The 25,549-nt window shown below is 43.6% G+C and overlaps 67 non-coding genes across 67 annotated transcripts; all 67 read left to right on the top strand.

Annotated features, from left to right (window-relative positions):
• Window positions 1–5,999: 5,999 nt before the first annotated feature.
• TRNAL-AAG (transfer RNA leucine (anticodon AAG)) lies at window positions 6,000–6,081 on the top strand. Its single transcript has one exon. It is a non-coding gene; the product is annotated as a tRNA-Leu (tRNA).
• A 70-nt stretch (window positions 6,082–6,151) lies between these two features.
• Window positions 6,152–6,233, top strand: TRNAL-CAG (transfer RNA leucine (anticodon CAG)). The gene has a single exon. It is a non-coding gene; the product is annotated as a tRNA-Leu (tRNA).
• A 220-nt stretch (window positions 6,234–6,453) lies between these two features.
• Window positions 6,454–6,535, top strand: TRNAL-UAG (transfer RNA leucine (anticodon UAG)). The gene has a single exon. It is a non-coding gene; the product is annotated as a tRNA-Leu (tRNA).
• A 70-nt stretch (window positions 6,536–6,605) lies between these two features.
• TRNAL-AAG (transfer RNA leucine (anticodon AAG)) lies at window positions 6,606–6,687 on the top strand. The gene has a single exon. It is a non-coding gene; the product is annotated as a tRNA-Leu (tRNA).
• Window positions 6,688–7,062: 375 nt separating this feature from the next.
• TRNAL-AAG (transfer RNA leucine (anticodon AAG)) lies at window positions 7,063–7,144 on the top strand. Its single transcript has one exon. It is a non-coding gene; the product is annotated as a tRNA-Leu (tRNA).
• A 70-nt stretch (window positions 7,145–7,214) lies between these two features.
• Window positions 7,215–7,296, top strand: TRNAL-UAG (transfer RNA leucine (anticodon UAG)). Its single transcript has one exon. It is a non-coding gene; the product is annotated as a tRNA-Leu (tRNA).
• Window positions 7,297–7,368: 72 nt separating this feature from the next.
• On the top strand, window positions 7,369–7,450 carry TRNAL-AAG (transfer RNA leucine (anticodon AAG)). Its single transcript has one exon. It is a non-coding gene; the product is annotated as a tRNA-Leu (tRNA).
• A 70-nt stretch (window positions 7,451–7,520) lies between these two features.
• Window positions 7,521–7,602, top strand: TRNAL-AAG (transfer RNA leucine (anticodon AAG)). The gene has a single exon. It is a non-coding gene; the product is annotated as a tRNA-Leu (tRNA).
• Window positions 7,603–8,429: 827 nt separating this feature from the next.
• Window positions 8,430–8,511, top strand: TRNAL-UAG (transfer RNA leucine (anticodon UAG)). The gene has a single exon. It is a non-coding gene; the product is annotated as a tRNA-Leu (tRNA).
• Window positions 8,512–8,733: 222 nt separating this feature from the next.
• Window positions 8,734–8,815, top strand: TRNAL-UAG (transfer RNA leucine (anticodon UAG)). Its single transcript has one exon. It is a non-coding gene; the product is annotated as a tRNA-Leu (tRNA).
• A 70-nt stretch (window positions 8,816–8,885) lies between these two features.
• Window positions 8,886–8,967, top strand: TRNAQ-UUG (transfer RNA glutamine (anticodon UUG)). The gene has a single exon. It is a non-coding gene; the product is annotated as a tRNA-Gln (tRNA).
• A 373-nt stretch (window positions 8,968–9,340) lies between these two features.
• TRNAL-UAG (transfer RNA leucine (anticodon UAG)) lies at window positions 9,341–9,422 on the top strand. The gene has a single exon. It is a non-coding gene; the product is annotated as a tRNA-Leu (tRNA).
• Window positions 9,423–9,644: 222 nt separating this feature from the next.
• Window positions 9,645–9,726, top strand: TRNAL-UAG (transfer RNA leucine (anticodon UAG)). The gene has a single exon. It is a non-coding gene; the product is annotated as a tRNA-Leu (tRNA).
• Window positions 9,727–9,796: 70 nt separating this feature from the next.
• On the top strand, window positions 9,797–9,878 carry TRNAQ-UUG (transfer RNA glutamine (anticodon UUG)). The gene has a single exon. It is a non-coding gene; the product is annotated as a tRNA-Gln (tRNA).
• Window positions 9,879–9,948: 70 nt separating this feature from the next.
• Window positions 9,949–10,030, top strand: TRNAL-UAG (transfer RNA leucine (anticodon UAG)). The gene has a single exon. It is a non-coding gene; the product is annotated as a tRNA-Leu (tRNA).
• A 70-nt stretch (window positions 10,031–10,100) lies between these two features.
• TRNAL-UAG (transfer RNA leucine (anticodon UAG)) lies at window positions 10,101–10,182 on the top strand. Its single transcript has one exon. It is a non-coding gene; the product is annotated as a tRNA-Leu (tRNA).
• Window positions 10,183–10,403: 221 nt separating this feature from the next.
• On the top strand, window positions 10,404–10,485 carry TRNAL-UAG (transfer RNA leucine (anticodon UAG)). The gene has a single exon. It is a non-coding gene; the product is annotated as a tRNA-Leu (tRNA).
• Window positions 10,486–10,555: 70 nt separating this feature from the next.
• TRNAL-AAG (transfer RNA leucine (anticodon AAG)) lies at window positions 10,556–10,637 on the top strand. The gene has a single exon. It is a non-coding gene; the product is annotated as a tRNA-Leu (tRNA).
• A 375-nt stretch (window positions 10,638–11,012) lies between these two features.
• On the top strand, window positions 11,013–11,094 carry TRNAL-AAG (transfer RNA leucine (anticodon AAG)). The gene has a single exon. It is a non-coding gene; the product is annotated as a tRNA-Leu (tRNA).
• A 70-nt stretch (window positions 11,095–11,164) lies between these two features.
• Window positions 11,165–11,246, top strand: TRNAL-UAG (transfer RNA leucine (anticodon UAG)). The gene has a single exon. It is a non-coding gene; the product is annotated as a tRNA-Leu (tRNA).
• Window positions 11,247–11,318: 72 nt separating this feature from the next.
• On the top strand, window positions 11,319–11,400 carry TRNAL-AAG (transfer RNA leucine (anticodon AAG)). The gene has a single exon. It is a non-coding gene; the product is annotated as a tRNA-Leu (tRNA).
• A 70-nt stretch (window positions 11,401–11,470) lies between these two features.
• Window positions 11,471–11,552, top strand: TRNAL-AAG (transfer RNA leucine (anticodon AAG)). The gene has a single exon. It is a non-coding gene; the product is annotated as a tRNA-Leu (tRNA).
• Window positions 11,553–12,379: 827 nt separating this feature from the next.
• On the top strand, window positions 12,380–12,461 carry TRNAL-UAG (transfer RNA leucine (anticodon UAG)). Its single transcript has one exon. It is a non-coding gene; the product is annotated as a tRNA-Leu (tRNA).
• Window positions 12,462–12,683: 222 nt separating this feature from the next.
• TRNAL-UAG (transfer RNA leucine (anticodon UAG)) lies at window positions 12,684–12,765 on the top strand. The gene has a single exon. It is a non-coding gene; the product is annotated as a tRNA-Leu (tRNA).
• A 70-nt stretch (window positions 12,766–12,835) lies between these two features.
• On the top strand, window positions 12,836–12,917 carry TRNAQ-UUG (transfer RNA glutamine (anticodon UUG)). Its single transcript has one exon. It is a non-coding gene; the product is annotated as a tRNA-Gln (tRNA).
• Window positions 12,918–12,987: 70 nt separating this feature from the next.
• TRNAL-UAG (transfer RNA leucine (anticodon UAG)) lies at window positions 12,988–13,069 on the top strand. The gene has a single exon. It is a non-coding gene; the product is annotated as a tRNA-Leu (tRNA).
• Window positions 13,070–13,139: 70 nt separating this feature from the next.
• Window positions 13,140–13,221, top strand: TRNAL-UAG (transfer RNA leucine (anticodon UAG)). Its single transcript has one exon. It is a non-coding gene; the product is annotated as a tRNA-Leu (tRNA).
• A 221-nt stretch (window positions 13,222–13,442) lies between these two features.
• Window positions 13,443–13,524, top strand: TRNAL-UAG (transfer RNA leucine (anticodon UAG)). The gene has a single exon. It is a non-coding gene; the product is annotated as a tRNA-Leu (tRNA).
• A 70-nt stretch (window positions 13,525–13,594) lies between these two features.
• Window positions 13,595–13,676, top strand: TRNAL-AAG (transfer RNA leucine (anticodon AAG)). The gene has a single exon. It is a non-coding gene; the product is annotated as a tRNA-Leu (tRNA).
• Window positions 13,677–14,051: 375 nt separating this feature from the next.
• Window positions 14,052–14,133, top strand: TRNAL-AAG (transfer RNA leucine (anticodon AAG)). The gene has a single exon. It is a non-coding gene; the product is annotated as a tRNA-Leu (tRNA).
• Window positions 14,134–14,203: 70 nt separating this feature from the next.
• TRNAL-UAG (transfer RNA leucine (anticodon UAG)) lies at window positions 14,204–14,285 on the top strand. Its single transcript has one exon. It is a non-coding gene; the product is annotated as a tRNA-Leu (tRNA).
• Window positions 14,286–14,357: 72 nt separating this feature from the next.
• TRNAL-AAG (transfer RNA leucine (anticodon AAG)) lies at window positions 14,358–14,439 on the top strand. Its single transcript has one exon. It is a non-coding gene; the product is annotated as a tRNA-Leu (tRNA).
• Window positions 14,440–14,509: 70 nt separating this feature from the next.
• Window positions 14,510–14,591, top strand: TRNAL-AAG (transfer RNA leucine (anticodon AAG)). Its single transcript has one exon. It is a non-coding gene; the product is annotated as a tRNA-Leu (tRNA).
• Window positions 14,592–15,418: 827 nt separating this feature from the next.
• On the top strand, window positions 15,419–15,500 carry TRNAL-UAG (transfer RNA leucine (anticodon UAG)). Its single transcript has one exon. It is a non-coding gene; the product is annotated as a tRNA-Leu (tRNA).
• A 373-nt stretch (window positions 15,501–15,873) lies between these two features.
• On the top strand, window positions 15,874–15,955 carry TRNAL-UAG (transfer RNA leucine (anticodon UAG)). Its single transcript has one exon. It is a non-coding gene; the product is annotated as a tRNA-Leu (tRNA).
• Window positions 15,956–16,177: 222 nt separating this feature from the next.
• Window positions 16,178–16,259, top strand: TRNAL-UAG (transfer RNA leucine (anticodon UAG)). Its single transcript has one exon. It is a non-coding gene; the product is annotated as a tRNA-Leu (tRNA).
• A 70-nt stretch (window positions 16,260–16,329) lies between these two features.
• On the top strand, window positions 16,330–16,411 carry TRNAQ-UUG (transfer RNA glutamine (anticodon UUG)). The gene has a single exon. It is a non-coding gene; the product is annotated as a tRNA-Gln (tRNA).
• Window positions 16,412–16,633: 222 nt separating this feature from the next.
• Window positions 16,634–16,715, top strand: TRNAL-UAG (transfer RNA leucine (anticodon UAG)). Its single transcript has one exon. It is a non-coding gene; the product is annotated as a tRNA-Leu (tRNA).
• Window positions 16,716–17,239: 524 nt separating this feature from the next.
• On the top strand, window positions 17,240–17,321 carry TRNAL-UAG (transfer RNA leucine (anticodon UAG)). Its single transcript has one exon. It is a non-coding gene; the product is annotated as a tRNA-Leu (tRNA).
• A 221-nt stretch (window positions 17,322–17,542) lies between these two features.
• Window positions 17,543–17,624, top strand: TRNAL-UAG (transfer RNA leucine (anticodon UAG)). Its single transcript has one exon. It is a non-coding gene; the product is annotated as a tRNA-Leu (tRNA).
• Window positions 17,625–17,694: 70 nt separating this feature from the next.
• TRNAL-CAG (transfer RNA leucine (anticodon CAG)) lies at window positions 17,695–17,776 on the top strand. Its single transcript has one exon. It is a non-coding gene; the product is annotated as a tRNA-Leu (tRNA).
• A 371-nt stretch (window positions 17,777–18,147) lies between these two features.
• On the top strand, window positions 18,148–18,229 carry TRNAL-UAG (transfer RNA leucine (anticodon UAG)). Its single transcript has one exon. It is a non-coding gene; the product is annotated as a tRNA-Leu (tRNA).
• Window positions 18,230–18,299: 70 nt separating this feature from the next.
• TRNAL-UAG (transfer RNA leucine (anticodon UAG)) lies at window positions 18,300–18,381 on the top strand. Its single transcript has one exon. It is a non-coding gene; the product is annotated as a tRNA-Leu (tRNA).
• Window positions 18,382–18,755: 374 nt separating this feature from the next.
• Window positions 18,756–18,837, top strand: TRNAL-UAG (transfer RNA leucine (anticodon UAG)). Its single transcript has one exon. It is a non-coding gene; the product is annotated as a tRNA-Leu (tRNA).
• A 374-nt stretch (window positions 18,838–19,211) lies between these two features.
• Window positions 19,212–19,293, top strand: TRNAL-UAG (transfer RNA leucine (anticodon UAG)). Its single transcript has one exon. It is a non-coding gene; the product is annotated as a tRNA-Leu (tRNA).
• Window positions 19,294–19,667: 374 nt separating this feature from the next.
• TRNAL-UAG (transfer RNA leucine (anticodon UAG)) lies at window positions 19,668–19,749 on the top strand. Its single transcript has one exon. It is a non-coding gene; the product is annotated as a tRNA-Leu (tRNA).
• A 70-nt stretch (window positions 19,750–19,819) lies between these two features.
• Window positions 19,820–19,901, top strand: TRNAL-UAG (transfer RNA leucine (anticodon UAG)). Its single transcript has one exon. It is a non-coding gene; the product is annotated as a tRNA-Leu (tRNA).
• A 220-nt stretch (window positions 19,902–20,121) lies between these two features.
• On the top strand, window positions 20,122–20,203 carry TRNAL-UAG (transfer RNA leucine (anticodon UAG)). Its single transcript has one exon. It is a non-coding gene; the product is annotated as a tRNA-Leu (tRNA).
• Window positions 20,204–20,263: 60 nt separating this feature from the next.
• On the top strand, window positions 20,264–20,345 carry TRNAL-UAG (transfer RNA leucine (anticodon UAG)). Its single transcript has one exon. It is a non-coding gene; the product is annotated as a tRNA-Leu (tRNA).
• A 221-nt stretch (window positions 20,346–20,566) lies between these two features.
• On the top strand, window positions 20,567–20,648 carry TRNAL-UAG (transfer RNA leucine (anticodon UAG)). The gene has a single exon. It is a non-coding gene; the product is annotated as a tRNA-Leu (tRNA).
• Window positions 20,649–21,171: 523 nt separating this feature from the next.
• TRNAL-UAG (transfer RNA leucine (anticodon UAG)) lies at window positions 21,172–21,253 on the top strand. Its single transcript has one exon. It is a non-coding gene; the product is annotated as a tRNA-Leu (tRNA).
• A 70-nt stretch (window positions 21,254–21,323) lies between these two features.
• TRNAL-UAG (transfer RNA leucine (anticodon UAG)) lies at window positions 21,324–21,405 on the top strand. The gene has a single exon. It is a non-coding gene; the product is annotated as a tRNA-Leu (tRNA).
• Window positions 21,406–21,779: 374 nt separating this feature from the next.
• On the top strand, window positions 21,780–21,861 carry TRNAL-UAG (transfer RNA leucine (anticodon UAG)). Its single transcript has one exon. It is a non-coding gene; the product is annotated as a tRNA-Leu (tRNA).
• Window positions 21,862–22,083: 222 nt separating this feature from the next.
• Window positions 22,084–22,165, top strand: TRNAL-UAG (transfer RNA leucine (anticodon UAG)). The gene has a single exon. It is a non-coding gene; the product is annotated as a tRNA-Leu (tRNA).
• A 70-nt stretch (window positions 22,166–22,235) lies between these two features.
• Window positions 22,236–22,317, top strand: TRNAL-UAG (transfer RNA leucine (anticodon UAG)). The gene has a single exon. It is a non-coding gene; the product is annotated as a tRNA-Leu (tRNA).
• Window positions 22,318–22,387: 70 nt separating this feature from the next.
• TRNAL-AAG (transfer RNA leucine (anticodon AAG)) lies at window positions 22,388–22,469 on the top strand. The gene has a single exon. It is a non-coding gene; the product is annotated as a tRNA-Leu (tRNA).
• Window positions 22,470–22,690: 221 nt separating this feature from the next.
• Window positions 22,691–22,772, top strand: TRNAL-UAG (transfer RNA leucine (anticodon UAG)). The gene has a single exon. It is a non-coding gene; the product is annotated as a tRNA-Leu (tRNA).
• Window positions 22,773–22,994: 222 nt separating this feature from the next.
• Window positions 22,995–23,076, top strand: TRNAL-AAG (transfer RNA leucine (anticodon AAG)). The gene has a single exon. It is a non-coding gene; the product is annotated as a tRNA-Leu (tRNA).
• Window positions 23,077–23,145: 69 nt separating this feature from the next.
• Window positions 23,146–23,227, top strand: TRNAL-UAG (transfer RNA leucine (anticodon UAG)). The gene has a single exon. It is a non-coding gene; the product is annotated as a tRNA-Leu (tRNA).
• A 70-nt stretch (window positions 23,228–23,297) lies between these two features.
• TRNAL-AAG (transfer RNA leucine (anticodon AAG)) lies at window positions 23,298–23,379 on the top strand. The gene has a single exon. It is a non-coding gene; the product is annotated as a tRNA-Leu (tRNA).
• A 221-nt stretch (window positions 23,380–23,600) lies between these two features.
• TRNAL-UAG (transfer RNA leucine (anticodon UAG)) lies at window positions 23,601–23,682 on the top strand. Its single transcript has one exon. It is a non-coding gene; the product is annotated as a tRNA-Leu (tRNA).
• Window positions 23,683–24,056: 374 nt separating this feature from the next.
• Window positions 24,057–24,138, top strand: TRNAL-UAG (transfer RNA leucine (anticodon UAG)). The gene has a single exon. It is a non-coding gene; the product is annotated as a tRNA-Leu (tRNA).
• Window positions 24,139–24,512: 374 nt separating this feature from the next.
• TRNAL-UAG (transfer RNA leucine (anticodon UAG)) lies at window positions 24,513–24,594 on the top strand. The gene has a single exon. It is a non-coding gene; the product is annotated as a tRNA-Leu (tRNA).
• A 70-nt stretch (window positions 24,595–24,664) lies between these two features.
• Window positions 24,665–24,746, top strand: TRNAL-UAG (transfer RNA leucine (anticodon UAG)). The gene has a single exon. It is a non-coding gene; the product is annotated as a tRNA-Leu (tRNA).
• A 70-nt stretch (window positions 24,747–24,816) lies between these two features.
• TRNAL-AAG (transfer RNA leucine (anticodon AAG)) lies at window positions 24,817–24,898 on the top strand. The gene has a single exon. It is a non-coding gene; the product is annotated as a tRNA-Leu (tRNA).
• Window positions 24,899–25,119: 221 nt separating this feature from the next.
• Window positions 25,120–25,201, top strand: TRNAL-UAG (transfer RNA leucine (anticodon UAG)). Its single transcript has one exon. It is a non-coding gene; the product is annotated as a tRNA-Leu (tRNA).
• A 222-nt stretch (window positions 25,202–25,423) lies between these two features.
• TRNAL-AAG (transfer RNA leucine (anticodon AAG)) lies at window positions 25,424–25,505 on the top strand. Its single transcript has one exon. It is a non-coding gene; the product is annotated as a tRNA-Leu (tRNA).
• The last annotated feature ends 44 nt before the right edge of the window (window positions 25,506–25,549 follow it).

A 25,549-nucleotide genomic window follows, 5' to 3' on the forward strand; every position in this document is an offset into this window, starting at 1 on the left:
TTTCTACAAATTACCTACTAATATTTCGAATTCAAATTAGGCGTGAAGTCATACCTTTGTAAAGCACACGTATATTCACATTATATATATAAATATATATGAACTTAGGCAATTGACACACCAAGCAAATTATAAATAATTTATGAGAAAATTTCCGCAAAACCCCTTTATTTTACTTTCGTGGAAGATTTTGTTCTTTGCACGCACCACTAGTTACGAGACTAATTCAGATCCCCGATCTTAATACTACTGCAACCAGAAGTATGCTAACTTGAAACAATGAACTCTTTTAATCATAAAGAAGCGTGACTACGTTTCTTAAAATGCGTTATTAGCAAGCTGCCCTGAAAGGTATTTTATTTCTCGCCAAGAGGCACCGTCAGGGGCAACACCAGTACTCGTGAAACTGCGTTTCTTGGTGAAAACGAAAATACTTAATGGGCTTAATTATTTCTACAAGTATCTTCCGAATTGGTCTATCCCCTGGAAAGAGTAGAAACTCAGAGTAGTAGGTGATTCTAGAAGACTGTATCAAAAGAAATTCAGTTACTTGACTAGTTACTTCAAGATCAATCATTAAGGCTCATATCACGAAAAGATCTTTAAGTCTGAAGTGATGAGATGAGAGATTCATTTAATAAAATGAGAGGAAATATATTTAAGGATTTGAATTGGGGAACAACAAAAAAAACTTTCTCATAAAAAAAGAAAACCAATCTGTCAATGTTGGGCGATCGAGGGATACGATAGATCGATCGGATTTGTTGGCCAACAACAGACATGTGGAAACTGAAATCCTGTCGTCAAACACGGTCGTTATAAATAGTGTAGTTCATGGAGTTCTTATGTAGAGCTCCTATGAATCAAAAAATAAAAACCTGTTGCAGGTCATTTTTGTGTTGCTTATGAAGAATATTATATGATTTGCATCAGTACACTTTATGGCCTCGTACGCTACTTTCATCTAGCATGTAACCTATATTAAAGAATTCCATGGTTGAAACATCAAGGTACGAGATGAGACTCGTGTATACCACAAAATTTTAAGTATTAAATATCTTCAAGTTAATCTACGTTAGAATGTACTCTTGATTTTCAGTTTTGCGCTAGTAAATGTTTCTCGAAATCTTCAAAAGGGAGATACCTGTTTAGTCGTGCTTAGCTCACCTCCACCTCTTTTGCTTTGCTTGTATAAATTCCATCCACCTTTATAGAAACTAAGTAAACTGCCCGCTTTAATGTCCTAGTAAATTGACAAGCGGAGAGTTAGTAACAAGGCCTGTGTATACTGGTATATCCTAATAATAACCTGGCGCTCGTCAAAGGCGAAAGTCTTAGGACATAGCTGATATATAGCTATCAGGTTTTATAGTTGATATGGTTAATGTTACTTACATCTTTTATGGGTGCGAAAAATATTTCACCCTGCCACTTGAAATGCCGTGTATTTTAAGAAACATACAAGTGTTAAAGAATAAATCGCCAATTTACAGTAGAAGGCAGGATATTATTTTTTTTTAAAATAATTTATTTACCTGTAAGAATTAATGGGAACGGAAAAATATTTCTTGTGTGCGAGGAGCCACGTTATCTATTTACTTGGAACACTTAAGTTAGTATTCGTATATTAATCTATTATTCCTAGTATACCTGTGGATAATGAGTAACATGGTCTAGACTCCTTAAAATTAATCTTAGCCTCGACATAATAGTATTCACCGATTTCTTAAAGATAACTAATTAATTTACTCTCGGAATTGTGGAAATTACTTTGATTTCTGTAGATTAATTGGCTGTGTGTGTTCTTTATAATTAATATTAACAACCATTCATTATGGGGATAATGTTAAATTGCACGAGGGCCAACAATCTCATCATTTTTCAGGGTTATAAGATGTAAATTTCTTGGGAATTAAGTTCCAATGATTTTGCCCCCATTTCCCTGTGAGCTCTTTCTCCCGCTCTCATTTCGGGTATGTTTATCGAAATCGTGAGTGCGAAAATTATATCCAAGGCAAAGCAAGGCGTCTCTGAGGTCCTATAATATTAACGTTTATATTGTTTCTGTTGCAACACTGTCCATAGACTAGTCATATCTCGGCCCAGGTTTGATTTCTCCTATCCAAATGGTTTTCTTAATTAATTCCAAAGCGATATTACGTCCAACTAAATTTCCATACCCGTTAGGTGCACTCAGGGGTCTGAAAATGGTTTTAAGGTGTAATATTTCTCGTGTGATAAAGTATTGTACCTTAATTACCTACACGTAGTTAGTGTAAGACGAGGATAATGTAATGCAGTTTCAAACTGGTAAAATTACTTTATCTAAAACGTTTCTGTTAAACCAATCGGCTTACCTGTACAGCAAACTCAACTCCACTAAATAAACTTAATCATGTTAAATAATATAACAATATCTTACAACATGAAATTATATTAAAGTTGAAACGCGTAACCAAGCCCCCGAAAAGATCGGTAATCTTGCGTTTCCACCACTCAATCACTCTGCCTCTGAACTCCACTGAATAAACCATAGCATGTTAAGTAAATATATATATAGTATATAATACAGTACTCTTCGATATTAGTGGATATCAAACCCATGCCCCCATAAAGACTGTAACAGCGCATTAGAATACTCTGCCACATGCACTACAACCAAAACCCCATTAACATGAAATGAAATAAGTAAAAATTATCACATATATATGGTAAAGTGTTTTGTTTGTTTGATTGATTTATTACGTCTCCGAGTGACGTCACGGAGAAGTTCTAATTACGACGTGTCTGTCTGTTGTTACACCCCAGGGGACCGCGTTCGCAGTTTGCAAATTGGAGCAAATGTGTTCTCAATTTCCGGACCGCATTTACAGTTCCCGGAAATTTTGAAAATTGTATTCCACTACACTGTCAGTCTGACACCACCGTCATCTGGTCTTTAGTCCATCCCACATGAACACCGGTCTCTGTTCACTGGTTTCTAAACACCACCATCATCTGCTCTTTTGTCCATCCCACAAGGACACCAGTCTGTACATACTGGCTTCTAAACACCACCATCTTCTGGTCTTTTTGTCCATCTCACATGGGCACCAGTCTGTACGCACTCGCTTCTAACACCACCATCTTCTGGTCTTTTTGTCCATCCCACATGGACACCAGTCTGTACATACTGGCTTCTATCTCCATCATCATCGTTAAGGTTAAGACATACGCGGCGATCGGCCGGGGTTACGAAAAACGTCTAGCCTCCCAATGGTGGGGCTTCCACCAAAAGTTCACGCAATTGCGCTGTTCTTACCTATAGGTGCGATTCGAAACCTTTATTCATTTCAAACGTCAATATTAGTCAAGTCTCTCAAGAATGGTTAATTGTTCTTTTTCAAAACGATGTTACGCTCAATAAGGCAAATAACTAACACACTGGCTTCTACACACCAATATTTTCTGGTCTTTGTCCATCCCACTTGGACATCAGTCTGTACACACTGGTTTCTACACACCACCATCTTCTGGTCATTGTTTTTGCCCATCCCACACGGACACCAATCTGCACACCTGGCTTCTACTCCATCATCATCCTTAAGGTTAAGACATACGCAGCGATCGGCCATGGTTAGGAGAAACGTCCGGCCTCCCTAAGGTGGGGCTTCCACCAAAGGTTCACGCAATTGCGCTGTTCTTATCCATTGCTGCGATTCGAAACCGTTATATACTACCTATTTGAGTAAGGCGAAGCAACCAGCGTATGCTTCATTTCAAACGCCAATATTAGTCAAGTCTCTCAAGAATGTTTAATTGTTCTTTTTTAAAACGATGTAACGTTCAATAAGGCGAATAACTAACGAAGAAAATATTAAATATTAATTATATTTATTTTAAAATTTAAGATAATCTTGTTTCTCAATTCAAAATTAATACGAAAAAGAGTTAAAAAAGCAGTCTATGTTTTTGTCTGTGTGTGTCCGTCCGTTATTACACTAGTGCCGCAGTGCGCTGCGTTAGAAGTTCGTTTTGTTTTGATGTGTAAAAAAATTTTACAGAACCATAAAATTCCCTTTATCCTTAATATAAAGTGAATATGATGAAATATTTTTCGTAATTATGATGCATTTAGTGCTTTTGTAGCTTTAAAGCTCTGTTTCATTTTGATATTCCAAAGATTTTTTTTAATATTATTATTTGAAATGGCTGTTTTTATATTACTTAAGCTTTACTACATCTGTATATAGAATAATCCTTGATTGAGTAATTTCATGAAGAAAGCTAAGATCTAGACTTCGGCGGGTATATCTAGTATTACTTGCAATAGGCTTAGTGAAATATAGAGTAAAAAATAGAGGCCTGAGGTGAAGTAACCTTTGGGTTTTGATTTTCGTGTCTGAAATGAAGAGACATGAACGGTTCAGAGTGAGCCGAAAGATAAATACACTCTTAAATAATCAGGTTAAGATTTTATAATAGAAGAAAAGAACATGGTGGCAATTAGATTAGTAGGGCTAAGCTACAGAGTTTTATTCTCTTTATGGTGCGCATTGACTCTCAGTGCGTCTAGCTACAATTTAGCTTTGTTATTATTTAACGTTAACACTCATGTTGGAAAAGTAAGAATATTGTTGAGGTGAGACGAGACGATAGTGTTTACACTGCTAACCAGTTGTGAATGTAGCTATCAGAATATAGGGTAAACAGCTGAAGCGTAGACTTCATTTCCTGTTCTTTTTGCCATTCACTGATTTCCATGTGTCCAAGATTTATCCTTATTGGATGTAAAATGTCGTCTGCTTTACTGTATAATCGCTATGCTTGGAATACTGCTTCAATATTTCGTAAATTTTTACTTCAAAAAATAGAAATAATTCCATATCTAGGTGAATAGCTTTGTAGTAGTAGACCTCTTGCCTCGGAGGGGTAAAAGTTTGGTTTTCCCAACTTGTTTTTAAAATATATTGAAAAATCACGAAAGCTCGATATATCAATGATTTTGTCTTGTCGAGTTGGTTCGCCAGTTTTATGACATCATTATGACGTTGAGGAAAAAAGCGCGGGAATCCTATACGCGTCTCGGGCATCTCGCCAGTGTAAACTCTGGGTCTGATAGCATAGAGTGTGGCACCATCTCACGTGAAAAAAATATATCTGTGACGTGAAACTACTGGGAACGTGGATTTCAAATAATTTCAAATAAAGCATTTTCAAATGCATATTGCCAAATAACCAGAAATCGGAGAATTAAAAGCTTCATATTTTTGAATTCACAGTAATTAATTCTATCTTTTGTTATATAAATCAGAGGGGGGGGGGTCGGTTCGAATCCCACATCTATCAGCGTCATCTGTTTTTTAAGATTAATAATATGTAGCTTTTGCTTATTAGTCTGAGTTGACTTTGGTGTTCTGGTAGGGTGGCCGAGTTGTCCAGTCTCTGCGTGGGTTCGAATACAACCTGGAAAAGACTAATGTGTTTTCTAAGATTAATAATATGAAGCTTTTGCTTAATAGTCTGTTTGACTCCTGCTTTCAGGTAAAGTAGCTGAGTGGTCTAATGCGCTTGTTTAAGGCACAAGTTTCTTCGGGGGCGGTGTTTCGAAACACAGCTCTTTCAGCCTCGTGTGTTTTCTAAGAATAATAATATGAAGCTTTTGCTTTATAGTATGAGCTGGCTTTTACGATCAGGAAGAGAGGCCGATTGCCCTAAGAATATTGGTTAACAATTAGGAAAAGGACTTAATTTATAACATAATTGCTCAATTGGCGATTGAATGAGAGGAAAATGGAAGACTTGGCTCTACATGGGATCTCAGAACGTTTTACGGCGGAGAGGGCACGAAGCGAGGCTTGGCCCATTTTTGTACAAGCCTAGTGGTCTAAGGCGCTGGTTTAAGGCACCAGTCTCTTCGGAAGCGTGGGTTCGAATCCCACCTCTATCAGACTCATGCATTTTGTTAGTTTAATAACATGAAGCTCTTGCTTATTTGTCTTAGTTGACGTGTGTGTTCAGGTAGAGTGGCCGAGTGGTCTATGGCGCTGGCTTAAGGCACTAGTCTCCTCGGAGGCGTGGGTTCGAGTCCCACCTCTTTCAGACTCATGCATTTTGTTAGTTTAATAACATGAAGCTCTTGCCTATTTGTCTGAGTTGACAAGTGTGTTCAGGTAGAGTGGCCGAGTGGTCTAAGGCGCTGGTTTCAGGTACCAGTCTCTTCGGAGGCGTGGGTTCGAATCTCACCTCTATCAATCTGTTGTGTTTTTAAGAATTGTAAAATGAAGATTTTGCTTAATAGACTGAGTTTACTTTTGTCTTCAGGTAGAGTGGGCGAGTGGTCTAAGGCGCTAGTTTCAGGTACCAGTCTCTTCGGAGGCGTGGGATCGAATCTCACCTCTATCAATCTGTTGTGTTTTTAAGAATTGTAAAATGAAGATACTGCTTAATTGACTGAGTTTACTTTTCTTTCTAGGTAGAGTGGCCGATTGGTCTAAGGAGCTGGTTTTAGGCACCAGTCTCTTCGGAGGCGTGGGTTCGAATCCCACCTCTATCAGACTCATGCATTTTCTTAGTTTAATAACATGAAGCTCTTGCTTATTTGTCTGCTTTGACGTGTGTGTTCAGGTTGAGTGGCCGAGTGGTAAGAGGCGCTGGTTTAAGGCACCAGACTCTTCGGAGGCGTGGGTTCGAAACCCACCTCTATCAGACTCATGCATTTTGTTAGTTTAATAACATGAAGCTCTTGCTTATTTGTCTTAGTTGACGAGTGTTTGTTCAGGTAGAGTGGCCGAGTGGTCTAAGTCGCTGGTTTTAGGCACCAGTCTCTTCGGAGGCGTGGGTTCGAATCCCACGGCTATCAATCTGATGCGTTTTTAAGAATTGTAAAATCATGATTTTGCGTAATTTACTGAGTTTACTTTTGTTTCTTGGTAGAGTGGCCGAGTGGTCTAAGTCGCTGGTTTTAGGCACCGGTCTCTTCGGAGGCGTGAGTTCGAATCCCACCTCTATCAGACTCATGCGTTTTGTTAGTCAAATAACATGAAGCTCTTGCTTATTTGTCTTAGTTAACATGTATGTTCAGGTAGAGTGGCCGAGTGGTCCAAGGCACTGGTTTAAGGCACCAGTCTCTTCGGAGGCGTGGGTTCGAATCCCACTTCTATCAGACTCATGCATTGTCTTAGTTTAATAACATGAAGCTCTTGCTTATTTGTCTGAGTTGACGTGTGTGTTCAGGTAGAGTGGCCAAGTGGTCTAAGGCGCTGGTTTTAGGCACCAGTCTCTTCGGAGGCGTGGGTTCGAATCCCACCTCTATCAGACTCATGCATTTTGTTAGTTTAATAACATGAAGCTCTTGCTTATTTGTCTGAGTTGACGAGTAATTGTCCAGGTAGAGTGGCCGAGTGGTCTAAGGCGCAGGTTTAAGGCACCAGTCGCTTCGGAGGTGTGGGTTCGAATCCCACCTCTATCAGACTCATGCATTTTGTTAGTTTAATAACATGAAGCTCTTGCTTATTTTTCTGAGTTGACGTGTGTGTTCAGGTAGAGTGGCCGAGTGGTCTAAGGCGCTGGTTTAAGGTACCAGTCTCTTCGGAGGCGTGGGTTCGAATCCCACCGCTATCAATCTGTTGTGTTTTTAAGAATTGTAAAATGATGATTTTGCGTAATTGACTGAGTTTACTTTTGTTTCTAGGTAGAGTGGCCGAGTGGTCTAAGGCGCAGGTTTCATGTACCAGTCTCTTCGGAGGCGTAGGTTCGAATCCCACGGCTATCAATCTGTTTTGTTTTTAAGAATTGTAAAATCATGATTTTGCGTGATTGACTGAGTTTACTTTTGTTTCTAGGTGGAGTGGCGGAGTGGTCCAAGTCGCTGGTTTTAGGCACCAGTCTCTTCGGAGGCGTGGGTTCGAATCCCACCTCTATCAGACTCATGCATTTTCTTACTTTAATAACATGAAGCTCTTGCTTATTTGTCTGAGTTGACGTGTGTGTTCAGGTAGAGTGGCCGAGTGGTCTAAGGCGCAGGTTTTAAGCACTAGTCTCTTCGGAGGCGTGGGTTCGAATCCCACCTCTATCAGACTCATGCATTTTGTTAGTCTAATAACATGAAGCTCTTGCTTATTTGTCTTAGGTGACATGTGTGTTCAGGTAGAGTGGCCGAGTGGTCCAAGGCTATGGTTTAAGGCAACAGTCTCTTCGAATACGTGGGTTCAAATCTCACCCCTATCAGTCTGTTGTGTTTTTAAGAATTGTAAAATGAAGATTTTGCTGAATAGACTGAGTTTACTCTTGTTTTCAGGTAGAGTGGCCGAGTGGCGTAAGGCGCTGGTTTTAGGCACCAGTCTCTTCGGAGGCGTGGGCTCGAATCCAACCTCTATCAGACTCATGCATTTTCTTAGTTTAATAACGTGAAGCTCTTGCTTATTTGTCTGAGTTGACAAGTGTGTTCAGGTAGAGTGGCCGAGTGGTCTAAGGCGCTGGTTTTAGGCACCAGTCTCTTCGGAGGCGTGGGTTCGAATCCCACCTCAATCAGGCTCATGCATTTTGTTAGTCTAATAACATGAAGCTCTTTTTTTATTTTTCTTAGGTGACAAGTGTGTTCAGGTAGAGTGGCCGAGTGGTCCAAGGCACTGGTTTAAGGCACCAGTCTCTTCGGAGGCGTGGGTACGAATCTCACCCCTATCAGTCTGTTGTGTTTTTAAGAATTGTAAAATGAAGATTTTGCTGAATAGACTGAGTTTATTCTTGTTTTCAGGTAGAGTGGCCGAGTGGTCTAAGGCGGTGGTTTTAGGCACCAGTCTCTTCGGAGGCGTGGGTTCGAATCCCACCTCTATCAGACTCGTGCATTTTCTTAGTTTAATAACATGAAGCTCTTGCTTATTTGTCTGAGTTGACGTGTGTGTTCAGGTAGAGTGGCCGAGTGGTCTAATACGCTGGTTTTTGGCACCAGTCTCTTCGGAGGCGTGGGTTCGAATCCCACCTCTATCAGACTCATGCATTTTGTTAGTCTAATAACATGAAGCTCTTGCTTATTTGTCTTAGGTGACATGTGTGTTCAGGTAGAGTGGCCGAGTGGTCCAAGGCACTGGTTTAAGGCAACAGTCTCTTCGGATACGTGGGTTCGAATCTCACCCCTATCAGTCTGTTGTGTTTTTAAGAATTGTAAAATGAAGATTTTGCTGAATAGACTGAGTTTACTCTTGTTTTCAGGTAGAGTGGCCGAGTGGCCTAAGTCGCTGGGTTTAGGCACCAGTCTCTTCGGAGTCGTGGGTTCGAATCCCACCGCTATCGGACTAACGCATTTTGTTAGTCAAATAACATGAAGCTCTTGCTTATTTGTCTGAGTTGACAAGTGTGTTCAGGTAGAGTGGCCGAGTGGTCTAAGGGGCTGGTTTTAGGCACCAGTCTCTTCGGAGGCGTGGGTTCGAATCCCACCTCAATCAGAGTCATGCATTTTGTTAGTCTAATAACATGAAGCTCTTTTTTTATTTGTCTTAGGTGACAAGTGTGTTCAGGTAGAGTGGCCGAGTGGTCCAAGGCACTGGTTTAAGGCACCAGTCTCTTCGGAGGCGTGGGTACGAATCTCACCCCTATCAGTCTGTTGTGTTTTTAAGAATTGTAAAATGAAGATTTTGCTGAATAGACTGAGTTTACTCTTGATTTCAGGTAGAGTGGCCGAGTGGTCTATGGCGCTGGTTTTAGGCACCAGTCTCTTCGGAGGCGTGGGTTCGAATCCCACCTCTATCAGACTCGTGCATTTTCTTAGTTTAATAACATGAAGCTCTTGCTTATTTGTCTGAGTTGACGTGCGTGTTCAGGTAGAGTGGCCGAGTGGTCTAATACGCTGGTTTTTGGCACCAGTCTCTTCGGAGGCGTGGGTTCGAATCCCACCTCTATCAGACGCATGCATTTTGTTAGTTTAATAACATGAAGCTCTTGCTTATTTGTCTGAGTTGACGTGTGTGTTCAGGTAGAGTGGCCAAGTGCTCTAAGGCGCTGGTTTTAGGCACCAGTCTCTTCGAAGGCGTGGGTTCGAATCCCACCTCTATCAGACTCATGCATTTTGTTAGTTTAATAACATGAAGCTCTTGCTTATTTGTCTGAGTTGACGTGTGTGTTCAGGTAGAGTGGCCGAGTGGTCTAAGGCGCTGGTATTAGGCACTAGTCTCTTCGGAGGCGTGGGTTCGAATCCCACCTCTATCAGACTCATGCATTTTGTTAGTCTAATAACAAGAAGCTCTTGCTTATTTGTCTTAGGTGACATGTGTGTTTAGGTAGAGTGGCCGAGTGGTCTAAGGCACTGGTTTAAGGCAACAGTCTCTTCGGATACGTGGGTTCGAATCTCACCCCTATCAGTCTGTTGTGTTTTTAAGAATTGTAAAATGAAGATTTTGCGTAATTGACTGAGTTTACTTTTGTTTCTAGGTAGAGTGGCCGATTGGTCTAAGGAGCTGGTTTTAGGCACCAGTCTCTTCGGAGGCGTGGGTTCGAATCCCACCTCTATCAGACTCATGTATTTTCTTAGTTTCATAACATGAAGCTCTTGCTTATTTGTCTGCTTTGACGTGTGTGTTCAGGTTGAGTGGCCGAGTGGTAAGAGGCGCTGGTTTAAGGCACCAGACTCTTCGGAGGCGTGGGTTCGAAACCCACCTCTATCAGACTCATGCATTTTGTTAGTTTAATAACATGAAGCTCTTGCTTATTTGTCTTAGTTGACGAGTGTTTGTTCAGGTAGAGTGGCCGAGTGGTCTAAGTCGCTGGTTTTAGGCACCAGTCTCTTCGGAGGCGTGGGTTCGAATCCCACGGCTATCAATCTGATGCGTTTTTAAGAATTGTAAAATCATGATTTTGCGTAATTTACTGAGTTTACTTTTGTTTCTTGGTAGAGTGGCCGAGTGGTCTAAGTCGCTGGTTTTAGGCACCGGTCTCTTCGGAGGCGTGAGTTTGAATCCCACCTCTATCAGACTCATGCGTTTTGTTAGTCAAATAACATGAAGCTCTTGCTTATTTGTCTTAGTTAACATGTATGTTCAGGTAGAGTGGCCGAGTGGTCCAAGGCACTGGTTTAAGGCACCAGTCTCTTCGGAGGCGTGGGTTCGAATCCCACTTCTATCAGACTCATGCATTGTCTTAGTTTAATAACATGAAGCTCTTGCTTATTTGTCTGAGTTGACGTGTGTGTTCAGGTAGAGTGGCCAAGTGGTCTAAGGCGCTGGTTTTAGGCACCAGTCTCTTCGGAGGCGTGGGTTCGAATCCCACCTCTATCAGACTCATGCATTTTGTTAGTTTAATAACATGAAGCTCTTGCTTATTTGTCTGAGTTGACGAGTAATTGTCCAGGTAGAGTGGCCGAGTGGTCTAAGGCGCAGGTTTAAGGCACCAGTCGCTTCGGAGGTGTGGGTTCGAATCCCACCTCTATCAGACTCATGCATTTTGTTAGTTTAATAACATGAAGCTCTTGCTTATTTTTCTGAGTTGACGTGTGTGTTCAGGTAGAGTGGCCGAGTGGTCTAAGGCGCTGGTTTAAGGTACCAGTCTCTTCGGAGGCGTGGGTTCGAATCCCACCGCTATCAATCTGTTGTGTTTTTAAGAATTGTAAAATGATGATTTTGCGTAATTGACTGAGTTTACTTTTGTTTCTAGGTAGAGTGGCCGAGTGGTCTAAGGCGCAGGTTTCATGTACCAGTCTCTTCGGAGGCGTAGGTTCGAATCCCACGGCTATCAATCTGTTTTGTTTTTAAGAATTGTAAAATCATGATTTTGCGTGATTGACTGAGTTTACTTTTGTTTCTAGGTGGAGTGGCGGAGTGGTCCAAGTCGCTGGTTTTAGGCACCAGTCTCTTCGGAGGCGTGGGTTCGAATCCCACCTCTATCAGACTCATGCATTTTCTTACTTTAATAACATGAAGCTCTTGCTTATTTGTCTGAGTTGACGTGTGTGTTCAGGTAGAGTGGCCGAGTGGTCTAAGGCGCAGGTTTTAAGCACTAGTCTCTTCGGAGGCGTGGGTTCGAATCCCACCTCTATCAGACTCATGCATTTTGTTAGTCTAATAACATGAAGCTCTTGCTTATTTGTCTTAGGTGACATGTGTGTTCAGGTAGAGTGGCCGAGTGGTCCAAGGCTATGGTTTAAGGCAACAGTCTCTTCGAATACGTGGGTTCAAATCTCACCCCTATCAGTCTGTTGTGTTTTTAAGAATTGTAAAATGAAGATTTTGCTGAATAGACTGAGTTTACTCTTGTTTTCAGGTAGAGTGGCCGAGTGGCGTAAGGCGCTGGTTTTAGGCACCAGTCTCTTCGGAGGCGTGGGCTCGAATCCAACCTCTATCAGACTCATGCATTTTCTTAGTTTAATAACGTGAAGCTCTTGCTTATTTGTCTGAGTTGACAAGTGTGTTCAGGTAGAGTGGCCGAGTGGTCTAAGGCGCTGGTTTTAGGCACCAGTCTCTTCGGAGGCGTGGGTTCGAATCCCACCTCAATCAGGCTCATGCATTTTGTTAGTCTAATAACATGAAGCTCTTTTTTTATTTTTCTTAGGTGACAAGTGTGTTCAGGTAGAGTGGCCGAGTGGTCCAAGGCACTGGTTTAAGGCACCAGTCTCTTCGGAGGCGTGGGTACGAATCTCACCCCTATCAGTCTGTTGTGTTTTTAAGAATTGTAAAATGAAGATTTTGCTGAATAGACTGAGTTTATTCTTGTTTTCAGGTAGAGTGGCCGAGTGGTCTAAGGCGGTGGTTTTAGGCACCAGTCTCTTCGGAGGCGTGGGTTCGAATCCCACCTCTATCAGACTCGTGCATTTTCTTAGTTTAATAACATGAAGCTCTTGCTTATTTGTCTGAGTTGACGTGTGTGTTCAGGTAGAGTGGCCGAGTGGTCTAATACGCTGGTTTTTGGCACCAGTCTCTTCGGAGGCGTGGGTTCGAATCCCACCTCTATCAGACTCATGCATTTTGTTAGTCTAATAACATGAAGCTCTTGCTTATTTGTCTGAGTTGACGTGTGTGTTCAGGTAGAGTGGCCAAGTGCTCTAAGGCGCTGGTTTTAGGCACCAGTCTCTTCGAAGGCGTGGGTTCGAATCCCACCTCTATCAGACTCATGCATTTTGTTAGTTTAATAACATGAAGCTCTTGCTTATTTGTCTGAGTTGACGTGTGTGTTCAGGTAGAGTGGCCGAGTGGTCTAAGGCGCTGGTATTAGGCACTAGTCTCTTCGGAGGCGTGGGTTCGAATCCCACCTCTATCAGACTCATGCATTTTGTTAGTCTAATAACAAGAAGCTCTTGCTTATTTGTCTTAGGTGACATGTGTGTTTAGGTAGAGTGGCCGAGTGGTCTAAGGCACTGGTTTAAGGCAACAGTCTCTTCGGATACGTGGGTTCGAATCTCACCCCTATCAGTCTGTTGTGTTTTTAAGAATTGTAAAATGAAAATTTTGCGTAATTGACTGAGTTTACTTTTGTTTCTAGGTAGAGTGGCCGATTGGTCTAAGGAGCTGGTTTTAGGCACCAGTCTCTTCGGAGGCGTGGGTTCGAATCCCACCTCTATCAGACTCATGTATTTTCTTAGTTTCATAACATGAAGCTCTTGCTTATTTGTCTGCTTTGACGTGTGTGTTCAGGTTGAGTGGCCGAGTGGTAAGAGGCGCTGGTTTAAGGCACCAGACTCTTCGGAGGCGTGGGTTCGAAACCCACCTCTATCAGACTCATGCATTTTGTTAGTTTAATAACATGAAGCTCTTGCTTATTTGTCTTAGTTGACGAGTGTTTGTTCAGGTAGAGTGGCCGAGTGGTCTAAGTCGCTGGTTTTAGGCACCAGTCTCTTCGGAGGCGTGGGTTCGAATCCCACGGCTATCAATCTGATGCGTTTTTAAGAATTGTAAAATCATGATTTTGCGTAATTTACTGAGTTTACTTTTGTTTCTTGGTAGAGTGGCCGAGTGGTCTAAGTCGCTGGTTTTAGGCACCGGTCTCTTCGGAGGCGTGAGTTCGAATCCCACCTCTATCAGACTCATGCGTTTTGTTAGTCAAATAACATGAAGCTCTTGCTTATTTGTCTTAGTTAACATGTATGTTCAGGTAGAGTGGCCGAGTGGTCCAAGGCACTGGTTTAAGGCACCAGTCTCTTCGGAGGCGTGGGTTCGAATCCCACTTCTATCAGACTCATGCATTGTCTTAGTTTAATAACATGAAGCTCTTGCTTATTTTTCTGAGTTGACGTGTGTGTTCAGGTAGAGTGGCCAAGTGGTCTAAGGCGCTGGTTTTAGGCACCAGTCTCTTCGGAGGCGTGGGTTCGAATCCCACCTCTATCAGACTCATGCATTTTGTTAGTTTAATAACATGAAGCTCTTGCTTATTTGTCTGAGTTGACGAGTAATTGTCCAGGTAGAGTGGCCGAGTGGTCTAAGGCGCAGGTTTAAGGCACCAGTCGCTTCGGAGGTGTGGGTTCGAATCCCACCTCTATCAGACTCATGCATTTTGTTAGTTTAATAACATGAAGCTCTTGCTTATTTTTCTGAGTTGACGTGTGTGTTCAGGTAGAGTGGCCGAGTGGTCTAAGGCGCTGGTTTAAGGTACCAGTCTCTTCGGAGGCGTGGGTTCGAATCCCACCGCTATCAATCTGTTGTGTTTTTAAGAATTGTAAAATGATGATTTTGCGTAATTGACTGAGTTTACTTTTGTTTCTAGGTAGAGTGGCCGAGTGGTCTAAGGCGCAGGTTTCATGTACCAGTCTCTTCGGAGGAGTAGGTTCGAATCCCACGGCTATCAATCTGTTTTGTTTTTAAGAATTGTAAAATCATGATTTTGCGTGATTGACTGAGTTTACTTTTGTTTCTAGGTGGAGTGGCGGAGTGGTCCAAGTCGCTGGTTTTAGGCACCAGTCTCTTCGGAGGCGTGGGTTCGAATCCCACCTCTATCAGACTCATGCATTTTCTTACTTTAATAACATGAAGCTCTTGCTTATTTGTCTGAGTTGACGTGTGTGTTCAGGTAGAGTGGCCGAGTGGTCTAAGGCGCAGGTTTTAAGCACTAGTCTCTTCGGAGGCGTGGGTTCGAATCCCACCTCTATCAGACTCATGCATTTTGTTAGTCTAATAACATGAAGCTCTTGCTTATTTGTCTTAGGTGACATGTGTGTTCAGGTAGAGTGGCCGAGTGGTCCAAGGCTATGGTTTAAGGCAACAGTCTCTTCGAATACGTGGGTTCAAATCTCACCCCTATCAGTCTGTTGTGTTTTTAAGAATTGTAAAATGAAGATTTTGCTGAATAGACTGAGTTTACTCTTGTTTTCAGGTAGAGTGGCCGAGTGGCGTAAGGCGCTGGTTTTAGGCACCAGTCTCTTCGGAGGCGTGGGCTCGAATCCAACCTCTATCAGACTCATGCATTTTCTTAGTTTAATAACGTGAAGCTCTTGCTTATTTGTCTGAGTTGACAAGTGTGTTCAGGTAGAGTGGCCGAGTGGTCTAAGGCGCTGGTTTTAGGCACCAGTCTCTTCGGAGGCGTGGGTTCGAATCCCACCTCTATCAGACTCATGCATTTTGTTAGTCTAATAACATGAAGCTCTTGCTTATTTGTCTTAGGTGACATGTGTGTTCAGGTAGAGTGGCCGAGTGGTCCAAGGCACTGGTTTAAGGCAACAGTCTCTTCGGATACGTGGGTTCGAATCTCACCCCTATCAGTCTGTTGTGTTTTTAAGAATTGTAAAATGAAGATTTTGCTGAATAGACTGAGTTTACTCTTGTTTTCAGGTAGAGTGGCCGAGTGGCCTAAGTCGCTGGGTTTAGGCACCAGTCTCTTCGGAGTCGTGGGTTCGAATCCCACCGCTATCGGACTAACGCATTTTGTTAGTCAAATAACATGAAGCTCTTGCTTATTTGTCTGAGTTGACAAGTGTGTTCAGGTAGAGTGGCCGAGTGGTCTAAGGGGCTGGTTTTAGGCACCAGTCTCTTCGGAGGCGTGGGTTCGAATCCCACCTCAATCAGAGTCATGCATTTTGTTAGTCTAATAACATGAAGCTCTTTTTTTATTTGTCTTAGGTGACAAGTGTGTTCAGGTAGAGTGGCCGAGTGGTCCAAGGCACTGGTTTAAGGCACCAGTCTCTTCGGAGGCGTGGGTACGAATCTCACCCCTATCAGTCTGTTGTGTTTTTAAGAATTGTAAAATGAAGATTTTGCTGAATAGACTGAGTTTACTCTTGATTTCAGGTAGAGTGGCCGAGTGGTCTATGGCGCTGGTTTTAGGCACCAGTCTCTTCGGAGGCGTGGGTTCGAATCCCACCTCTATCAGACTCGTGCATTTTCTTAGTTTAATAACATGAAGCTCTTGCTTATTTGTCTGAGTTGACGTGCGTGTTCAGGTAGAGTGGCCGAGTGGTCTAATACGCTGGTTTTTGGCACCAGTCTCTTCGGAGGCGTGGGTTCGAATCCCACCTCTATCAGACGCATGCATTTTGTTAGTTTAATAACATGAAGCTCTTGCTTATTTGTCTGAGTTGACGTGTGTGTTCAGGTAGAGTGGCCAAGTGCTCTAAGGCGCTGGTTTTAGGCACCAGTCTCTTCGAAGGCGTGGGTTCGAATCCCACCCCTATCAGACTCATGCATTTTGTTAGTTTAATAACATGAAGCTCTTGCTTATTTGTCTGAGTTGACGTGTGTGTTCAGGTAGAGTGGCCGAGTGGTCTAAGGCGCTGGTATTAGGCACTAGTCTCTTCGGAGGCGTGGGTTCGAATCCCACCTCTATCAGACTCATGCATTTTGTTAGTCTAATAACAAGAAGCTCTTGCTTATTTGTCTTAGGTGACATGTGTGTTTAGGTAGAGTGGCCGAGTGGTCTAAGGCACTGGTTTAAGGCAACAGTCTCTTCGGATACGTGGGTTCGAATCTCACCCCTATCAGTCTGTTGTGTTTTTAAGAATTGTAAAATGAAGATTTTGCGTAATTGACTGAGTTTACTTTTGTTTCTAGGTAGAGTGGCCGAGTGTTCTAAGTCGCTGGGTTTAGGCATCAGTCTCTTCGGAGGCGTGGGTTCGAATCCCACCTCTATCAGACTCACGCATTTTGTTGGTCAAATAACATGAAGCTCTTGCTTATTTGTCTGAATAACGTGTGTGTTCAGGTAGTTTGGCCGAGTGGCCTAAGGCGCTGGTTTTAGGCACCAGTCTCTTCGGAGGCGTGGGCTCGAATCCCACCTCTATCAGACTCATGCATTTTCTTAGTTTAATAACGTGAAGCTCTTGCTTATTTGTCTGAGTTGACAAGTGTGTTCAGGTAGAGTGGTCGAGTGGTCTAAGGTGCTGGTTTTAGGCACCAGTCTCTTCGGAGGCGTGGGTTCGAATCCCACCTCTATCAGAATCATGCATTTTCTTAGTTTAATAACATGAAGCTCTTGCTTATTTGTCTGAGTTGACGTGTGTGTTCAGGTAGAGTGGCCGAGTGGTCTAAGGCGCTGGCTTTGGGCACCAGTCTCTTCGGAGGCGTGGGTTCGAATCCCAACTCTATCAGACTCATGCATTTTCTTAGTTTAATAACATGAAGCTCTTGCTTATTTGTCTGAGTTGACTCTGTTTTCAGGTAGAGTGGCCGAGTGGTCTAAGGCGCTGGTTTTAGGCACCAGTCTCTTCGGAGGCGTGGGTTCGAATCCCACCTCTATCAGACTCATGCATTTACTAAGTTTAATAACACGAAGCTCTTGCTTATTTGTCTGAGTTGACGTGTGTGTTCAGGTAGAGTGGCCGAGTTGTCTAAGGCGCTGGTTTCAGGTACCAGTCTCCTCGGAGGCGTGGGTTCGAATCCCACCGCTATCAATCTGTTGTGTTTTTAAGAATTGTAAAATGAAGATTTTGCGTAATTGACTGAGTTTACTTTTGTTTCTAGGTAGAGTGGCCGAGTGTTCTAAGTCGCTGGGTTTAGGCATCAGTCTCTTCGGAGGCGTGGGTTCGAATCCCACCTCTATCAGACTCACGCATTTTGTTAGTCAAATAACATGAAGCTCTTGCTTATTTGTCTGAGTAACGTGTGTGTTCAGGTTGTTTGGCCGAGTGGCCTAAGGCGCTGTTTTTAGGCACCAGTCTCTTCGGAGGCGTGGGCTCGAATCCCACCTCTATCAGAATCATGCATTTTCTTAGTTTAATAACATGAAGCTCTTGCTTATTTGTCTGAGTTGACAAGTGTGTCTGGTAGAGTGGCCGAGTGGTCTAAGGCGCTGGTTTTAGGCACCAGTCTCTTCGGAGGCGTGGGTTCGATACCCACCTCTATCAGAATCATGCATTTTCTTAGTTTAATAACATGAAGCTCTTGCTTATTTGTCTGAGTTGACGTGTGTGTTCAGGTAGAGTGGCCGAGTGGTCTAAGGCGCTGGTTTTAGGCACCAGTCTCTTCGGAGGCGTGGGTTCGAATCCCACCTCAATCAGACTCATGCATTTTGTTAGTCTAATAACATGAAGCTCTTTTTTTATTTGTCTTAGGTGACAAGTGTGTTCAGGTAGAGTGGCCGAGTGGTCCAAGGCACTGGTTTAAGGCACCAGTCTCTTCGGAGGCGTGGGTACGAATCTCACCCCTATCAGTCTGTTGTGTTTTTAAGAATTGTAAAATGAAGATTTTGCTGAATAGACTGAGTTTACTCTTGTTTTCAGGTAGAGTGGCCGAGTGGTCTAAGGCGCTGGTTTTAGGCACTAGTCTATTCGGAGGCATGGGTTCGAATCCCACCTCTGTCAGACTCAAGCATTTTCTTAGTTTAATAACATGAAGCTCTTGCTTATTTGTCTGAGTTGACGTGTTTTTTCAGGTAGAGTGGCCGAGTGGTCTAAGGCGCTGGTTTTAGGCACCAGTCTCTTCGGAGGCGTGGGTTCGAATCCCACCTCAATCAGACTCATGCATTTTGCTAGTCTAATAACATGAAGCTCTTTTTTTATTTGTCTTAGGTGACAAGTGTGTTCAGGTAGAGTGGCCGAGTGGTCCAAGGCACTGGTTTAAGGCACCAGTCTCTTCGGAGGCGTGGGTACGAATCTCACCCCTATCAGTCTGTTGTGTTTTTAAGAATTGTAAAATGAAGATTTTGCTGAATAGACTGAGTTTACTCTTGTTTTCAGGTAGAGTGGCCGAGTGGCCTAAGGCGCTGGTTTTAGGCACCAGTCTCTTCGGAAGCGTGGGCTCGAATCCCTCCTCTATCAGACTCATGCATTTTCTTAGTTTAATAACATGAAGCTCTTGCTTATTTGTCTGAGTTGACAAGTGTGTTCAGGTAGAGTGGCCGAGTGGTCTAAGGCACTGGTTTTAGGCACCAGTCTCTTCGGAGGCGTAGGTTCGAATCCCACCTCTATCAGAATCATGCATTTTCTTAGTTTAATAACATGAAGCTCTTGCTTATTTGTCTGAGTTGACGTGTGTGTTCAGGTAGAGTGGCCGAGTGGTCTAAGGCGCTGGTTTTAGTCACCAGTCTCTTCGGAGGCGTGGGTTCGAATCCCACGTGTATCAGACTCATGCATTTTGTTAGTCTAATAACATGAAGCTCTTTTTTTATTTGTCTTAGGTGACAAGTGTGTTCAGGTAGAGTGGCCGAGTGGTCCAAGGCACTGGTTTAAGGCACCAGTCTCTTCGGAGGCGTGGGTACGAATCTCACCCCTATCAGTCTGTTGTGTTTTTAAGAATTGTAAAATGAAGATTTTGCTGAATATACTGAGTTTACACTTGTTTTCAGGTAGAGTGGCCGAGTGGTCTAAGGCGCTGGTTTTAGGCACCAGTCTCTGCGGAGGCGTGGGTTCGAATCCCACCTCTATCAGGCTCATGCATTTTCTTAGTTTAATAACATGAAGCTCTTGCTTATTTGTCTGAGTTGACGTGTGTGTTTAGGTAGAGTGGCCGAGTGGTCTAAGGCGCTGGTTTTAGGCACTAGTCTCTTCGGAGGCGTGGGTTCGAATCCCACCTCTATCAGACTCACGCATTTTGTTAGTCAAATAACATGAAGCTCTTGCTTATTTGTCTGAGTAACGTGTGTGTTCAGGTTGTTTGGCCGAGTGGCCTAAGGCGCTGGTTTTAGGCACCAGTCTCTTCGGAGGCGTGGGCTCGAATCCCACCTCTATCAGAATCATGCATTTTCTTAGTTTAATAACATGAAGCTCTTGCTTATTTGTCTGAGTTGACAAGTGTGTCTGGTAGAGTGGCCGAGTGGTCTAAGGCGCTGGTTTTAGGCACCAGTCTCTTCGGAGGCGTGGGTTCGATACCCACCTCTATCAGACTCGTGCATTTTCTTAGTTTAATAACATGAAGCTCTTGCTTGTTGACGTGTGTGTTCAGGTAGAGTGGCCGAGTGGTCCAAGGCACTGGTTTTAGGCACTAGTCTCTTCGGAGGCGTGGGTTCGAATCCCAACTCTATCAGAATCATGCATTTTCTTAGTTTAATAACATGAAGCTCTTGCTTATTTGTCTGAGTTGACGTGTGTGTTCAGGTAGAGTGGCCGAGTGGTCTAAGGCGCTGGCTTTGGGCACCAGTCTCTTCGGAGGCGTGGGTTCGAATCCCAACTCTATCAGACTCATGCATTTTCTTAGTTTAATAACATGAAGCTCTTGCTTATTTGTCTGAGTTGACTCTGTTTTCAGGTAGAGTGGCCGAGTGGTCTAAGGCGCTGGTTTTAGGCACCAGTCTCTTCGGAGGCGTGGGTTCGAATCCCACCTCTATCAGACTCATGCATTTACTAAGTTTAATAACACGAAGCTCTTGCTTATTTGTCTGAGTTGACTTGTGTGTTCAGGTAGAGTGGCCGAGTTGTCTAAGGCGCTGGTTTCAGGTACCAGTCTCCTCGGAGGCGTGGGTTCGAATCCCAGCGCTATCAATCTGTTGTGTTTTTAAGAATTGTAAACTGAAGATTTTGCGTAATTGACTGAGTTTACTTTTGTTTCTAGGTAGAGTGGCCGAGTGTTCTAAGTCGCTGGGTTTAGGCATCAGTCTCTTCGGAGGCGTGGGTTCGAATCCCACCTCTATCAGACTCACGCATTTTGTTAGTCAAATAACATGAAGCTCTTGCTTATTTGTCTGAGTAACGTGTGTGTTCAGGTTGTTTGGCCGAGTGGCCTAAGGCGCTGTTTTTAGGCACCAGTCTCTTCGGAGGCGTGGGCTCGAATCCCACCTCTATCAGAATCATGCATTTTCTTAGTTTAATAACATGAAGCTCTTGCTTATTTGTCTGAGTTGACAAGTGTGTCTGGTAGAGTGGCCGAGTGGTCTAAGGCGCTGGTTTTAGGCACCAGTCTCTTCGGAGGCGTGGGTTCGATACCCACCTCTATCAGAATCATGCATTTTCTTAGTTTAATAACATGAAGCTCTTGCTTATTTGTCTGAGTTGACGTGTGTGTTCAGGTAGAGTGGCCGAGTGGTCTAAGGCGCTGGTTTTAGGCACCAGTCTCTTCGGAGGCGTGGGTTCGAATCCCACCTCAATCAGACTCATGCATTTTGTTAGTCTAATAACATGAAGCTCTTTTTTTATTTGTCTTAGGTGACAAGTGTGTTCAGGTAGAGTGGCCGAGTGGTCCAAGGCACTGGTTTAAGGCACCAGTCTCTTCGGAGGCGTGGGTACGAATCTCACCCCTATCAGTCTGTTGTGTTTTTAAGAATTGTAAAATGAAGATTTTGCTGAATAGACTGAGTTTACTCTTGTTTTCAGGTAGAGTGGCCGAGTGGTCTAAGGCGCTGGTTTTAGGCACTAGTCTATTCGGAGGCATGGGTTCGAATCCCACCTCTGTCAGACTCATGCATTTTCTTAGTTTAATAACATGAAGCTCTTGCTTATTTGTCTGAGTTGACGTGTGTTTTCAGGTAGAGTGGCCGAGTGGTCTAAGGCGCTGGTTTTAGGCACCAGTCTCTTCGGAGGCGTGGGTTCGAATCCCACCTCAATCAGACTCATGCATTTTGTTAGTCTAATAACATGAAGCTCTTTTTTTATTTGTCTTAGGTGACAAGTGTGTTCAGGTAGAGTGGCCGAGTGGTCCAAGGCACTGGTTTAAGGCACCAGTCTCTTCGGAGGCGTGGGTACGAATCTCACCCCTATCAGTCTGTTGTGTTTTTAAGAATTGTAAAATGAAGATTTTGCTGAATATACTGAGTTTACACTTGTTTTCAGGTAGAGTGGCCGAGTGGTCTAAGGCGCTGGTTTTAGGCACCAGTCTCTGCGGAGGCGTGGGTTCGAATCCCACCTCTATCAGGCTCATGCATTTTCTTAGTTTAATAACATGAAGCTCTTGCTTATTTGTCTGAGTTGACGTGTGTGTTTAGGTAGAGTGGCCGAGTGGTCTAAGGCGCTGGTTTTAGGCACTAGTCTCTTCGGAGGCGTGGGTTCGAATCCCACCTCTATCAGACTCATGCATTTTGTTAGTCTAATAACATGAAGCTCTTGCTTAATTGTCTAAGGTGAGATGTGTGTTCAGGTAGAGTGGCCGAGTGGTCCAAGGCACTGGTTTAAGGCACCAGTCTCTTCGGAGGCGTGGGTTCGAATCTCACCCCTATCAGTTTGTTGTGTTTTTAAGAATTGTAAAATGAAGATTTTGCTGAATAGACTGAGTTTACTCTTGTTTTCAGGTAGAGTGGCCGAGTGGCCTAAGGCGCTGGTTTTAGGTACCAGTCTCTTCGGAAGCGTGGGCTCGAATCCCTCCTCTATCAGACTCATGCATTTTCTTAGTTTAATAACATGAAGCTCTTGCTTATTTGTCTGAGTTGACAAGTTTGTTCAGGTAGAGTGGCCGAGTGGTCTAAGGCACTGGTTTTAGGCACCAGTCTCTTCGGAGGCGTAGGTTCGAATCCCACCTCTATCAGAATCATGCATTTTCTTAGTTTAATAACATGAAGCTCTTGCTTATTTGTCTGAGTTGACGTGTGTGTTCAGGTAGAGTGGCCGAGTGGTCTAAGGCGCTGGTTTTAGTCACCAGTCTCTTCGGAGGCGTGGGTTCGAATCCCACCTGTATCAGACTCATGCATTTTGTTAGTCTAATAACATGAAGCTCTTGCTTATTTGTCTTAGGTCTCAAGTGTGTTCAGGTAGAGTGGCCGAGTGGTCCAAGGCACTGGTTTAAGGCACCAGTCTCTTCGGAGGCGTGGGTTCGAATCTCACCCCTATCAGTCTGTTGTGTTTTTAAGAATTGTAAAATGAAGATTTTGCTGAATAGACTGAGTTTACTCTTGTTTTCAGGTAGAGTGGCCGAGTGGTCTAAGGCGCTGGTTTTAGGCACCAGTCTCTGCGGAGGCGTGGGTTCGAATCCCACCTCTATCAGACTCATGCATTTTGTTAGTCTAATAACATGAAGCTCTTGCTTATTTGTCTAAGGTGAGATGTGTGTTCAGGTAGAGTGGCCGAGTGGTCCAAGGCACTGGTTTAAGGCACCAGTCTCTTCGGAGGCGTGGGTTCGAATCTCACCCCTATCAGTCTGTTGTGTTTTTAAGAATTGTAAAATGAAGATTTTGCTGAATAGACTGAGTTTACTCTTGTTTTCAGGTAGAGTGGCCGAGTGGTCTAAGGCGCTGGTTTTAGGCACTAGTCTATTCGGAGGCATGGGTTCGAATCCCACCTCTGTCAGACTCATGCATTTTCTTAGTTTAAAAACATGAAGCTCTTGCTTATTTGTCTGAGTTGACGTGTGTTTTCAGGTAGAGTGGCCGAGTGGTCTAAGGCGCTGGTTTTAGGCACCAGTCTCTTCGGAGGCGTGGGTTCGAATCCCACCTCAATCAGACTCATGCATTTTGTTAGTCTAATAACATGAAGCTCTTTTTTTATTTGTCTTAGGTGACAAGTGTGTTCAGGTAGAGTGGCCGAGTGGTCCAAGGCACTGGTTTAAGGCACCAGTCTCTTCGGAGGCGTGGGTACGAATCTCACCCCTATCAGTCTGTTGTGTTTTTAAGAATTGTAAAATGAAGTTTTTGCTGAATAGACTGAGTTTACTCTTGTTTTCAGGTAGAGTGGCCGAGTGGCCTAAGGCGCTGGTTTTAGGCACCAGTCTCTTCGGAAGCGTGGGCTCGAATCCCTCCTCTATCAGACTCATGCATTTTCTTAGTTTAATAACATGAAGCTCTTGCTTATTTGTCTGAGTTGACAAGTGTGTTCAGGTAGAGTGGCCGAGTGTTCTAAGGCACTGGTTTTAGGCACCAGTCTCTTCGGAGGCGTAGGTTCGAATCCCACCTCTATCAGAATCATGCATTTTCTTAGTTTAATAACATGAAGCTCTTGCTTATTTGTCTGAGTTGACGTGTGTGTTCAGGTAGAGTGGCCGAGTGGTCTAAGGCGCTGGTTTTAGTCACCAGTCTCTTCGGAGGCGTGGGTTCGAATCCCACCTGTATCAGACTCATGCATTTTGTTAGTCTAATAACATGAAGCTCTTTTTTTATTTGTCTTAGGTGACAAGTGTGTTCAGGTAGAGTGGCCGAGTGGTCCAAGGCACTGGGTTAAGGCACCAGTCTCTTCGGAGGCGTGGGTACGAATCTCACCCCTATCAGTCTGTTGTGTTTTTAAGAATTGTAAAATGAAGATTTTGCTGAATATACTGAGTTTACACTTGTTTTCAGGTAGAGTGGCCGAGTGGTCTAAGGCGCTGGTTTTAGGCACCAGTCTCTGCGGAGGCGTGGGTTCGAATCCCACCTCTATCAGGCTCATGCATTTTCTTAGTTTAATAACATGAAGCTCTTGCTTATTTGTCTGAGTTGACGTGTGTGTTTAGGTAGAGTGGCCGAGTGGTCTAAGGCGCTGGTTTTAGGCACTAGTCTCTTCGGAGGCGTGGGTTCGAATCCCACCTCTATCAGACTCATGCATTTTGTTAGTCTAATAACATGAAGCTCTTGCTTAATTGTCTAAGGTGAGATGTGTGTTCAGGTAGAGTGGCCGAGTGGTCCAAGGCACTGGTTTAAGGCACCAGTCTCTTCGGAGGCGTGGGTTCGAATCTCACCCCTATCAGTTTGTTGTGTTTTTAAGAATTGTAAAATGAAGATTTTGCTGAATAGACTGAGTTTACTCTTGTTTTCAGGTAGAGTGGCCGAGTGGCCTAAGGCGCTGGTTTTAGGTACCAGTCTCTTCGGAAGCGTGGGCTCGAATCCCTCCTCTATCAGACTCATGCATTTTCTTAGTTTAATAACATGAAGCTCTTGCTTATTTGTCTGAGTTGACAAGTTTGTTCAGGTAGAGTGGCCGAGTGGTCTAAGGCACTGGTTTTAGGCACCAGTCTCTTCGGAGGCGTAGGTTCGAATCCCACCTCTATCAGAATCATGCATTTTCTTAGTTTAATAACATGAAGCTCTTGCTTATTTGTCTGAGTTGACGTGTGTGTTCAGGTAGAGTGGCCGAGTGGTCTAAGGCGCTGGTTTTAGTCACCAGTCTCTTCGGAGGCGTGGGTTCGAATCCCACCTGTATCAGACTCATGCATTTTGTTAGTCTAATAACATGAAGCTCTTGCTTATTTGTCTTAGGTCTCAAGTGTGTTCAGGTAGAGTGGCCGAGTGGTCCAAGGCACTGGTTTAAGGCACCAGTCTCTTCGGAGGCGTGGGTTCGAATCTCACCCCTATCAGTCTGTTGTGTTTTTAAGAATTGTAAAATGAAGATTTTGCTGAA

Source organism: Phalangium opilio, unplaced genomic scaffold (assembly GCF_054372755.1).
Source record: "Phalangium opilio isolate 3A_F unplaced genomic scaffold, DU_Popi_V2 ptg000031l_1, whole genome shotgun sequence".
Classification (NCBI taxonomy): Eukaryota; Metazoa; Arthropoda; class Arachnida; order Opiliones; family Phalangiidae; genus Phalangium; species Phalangium opilio.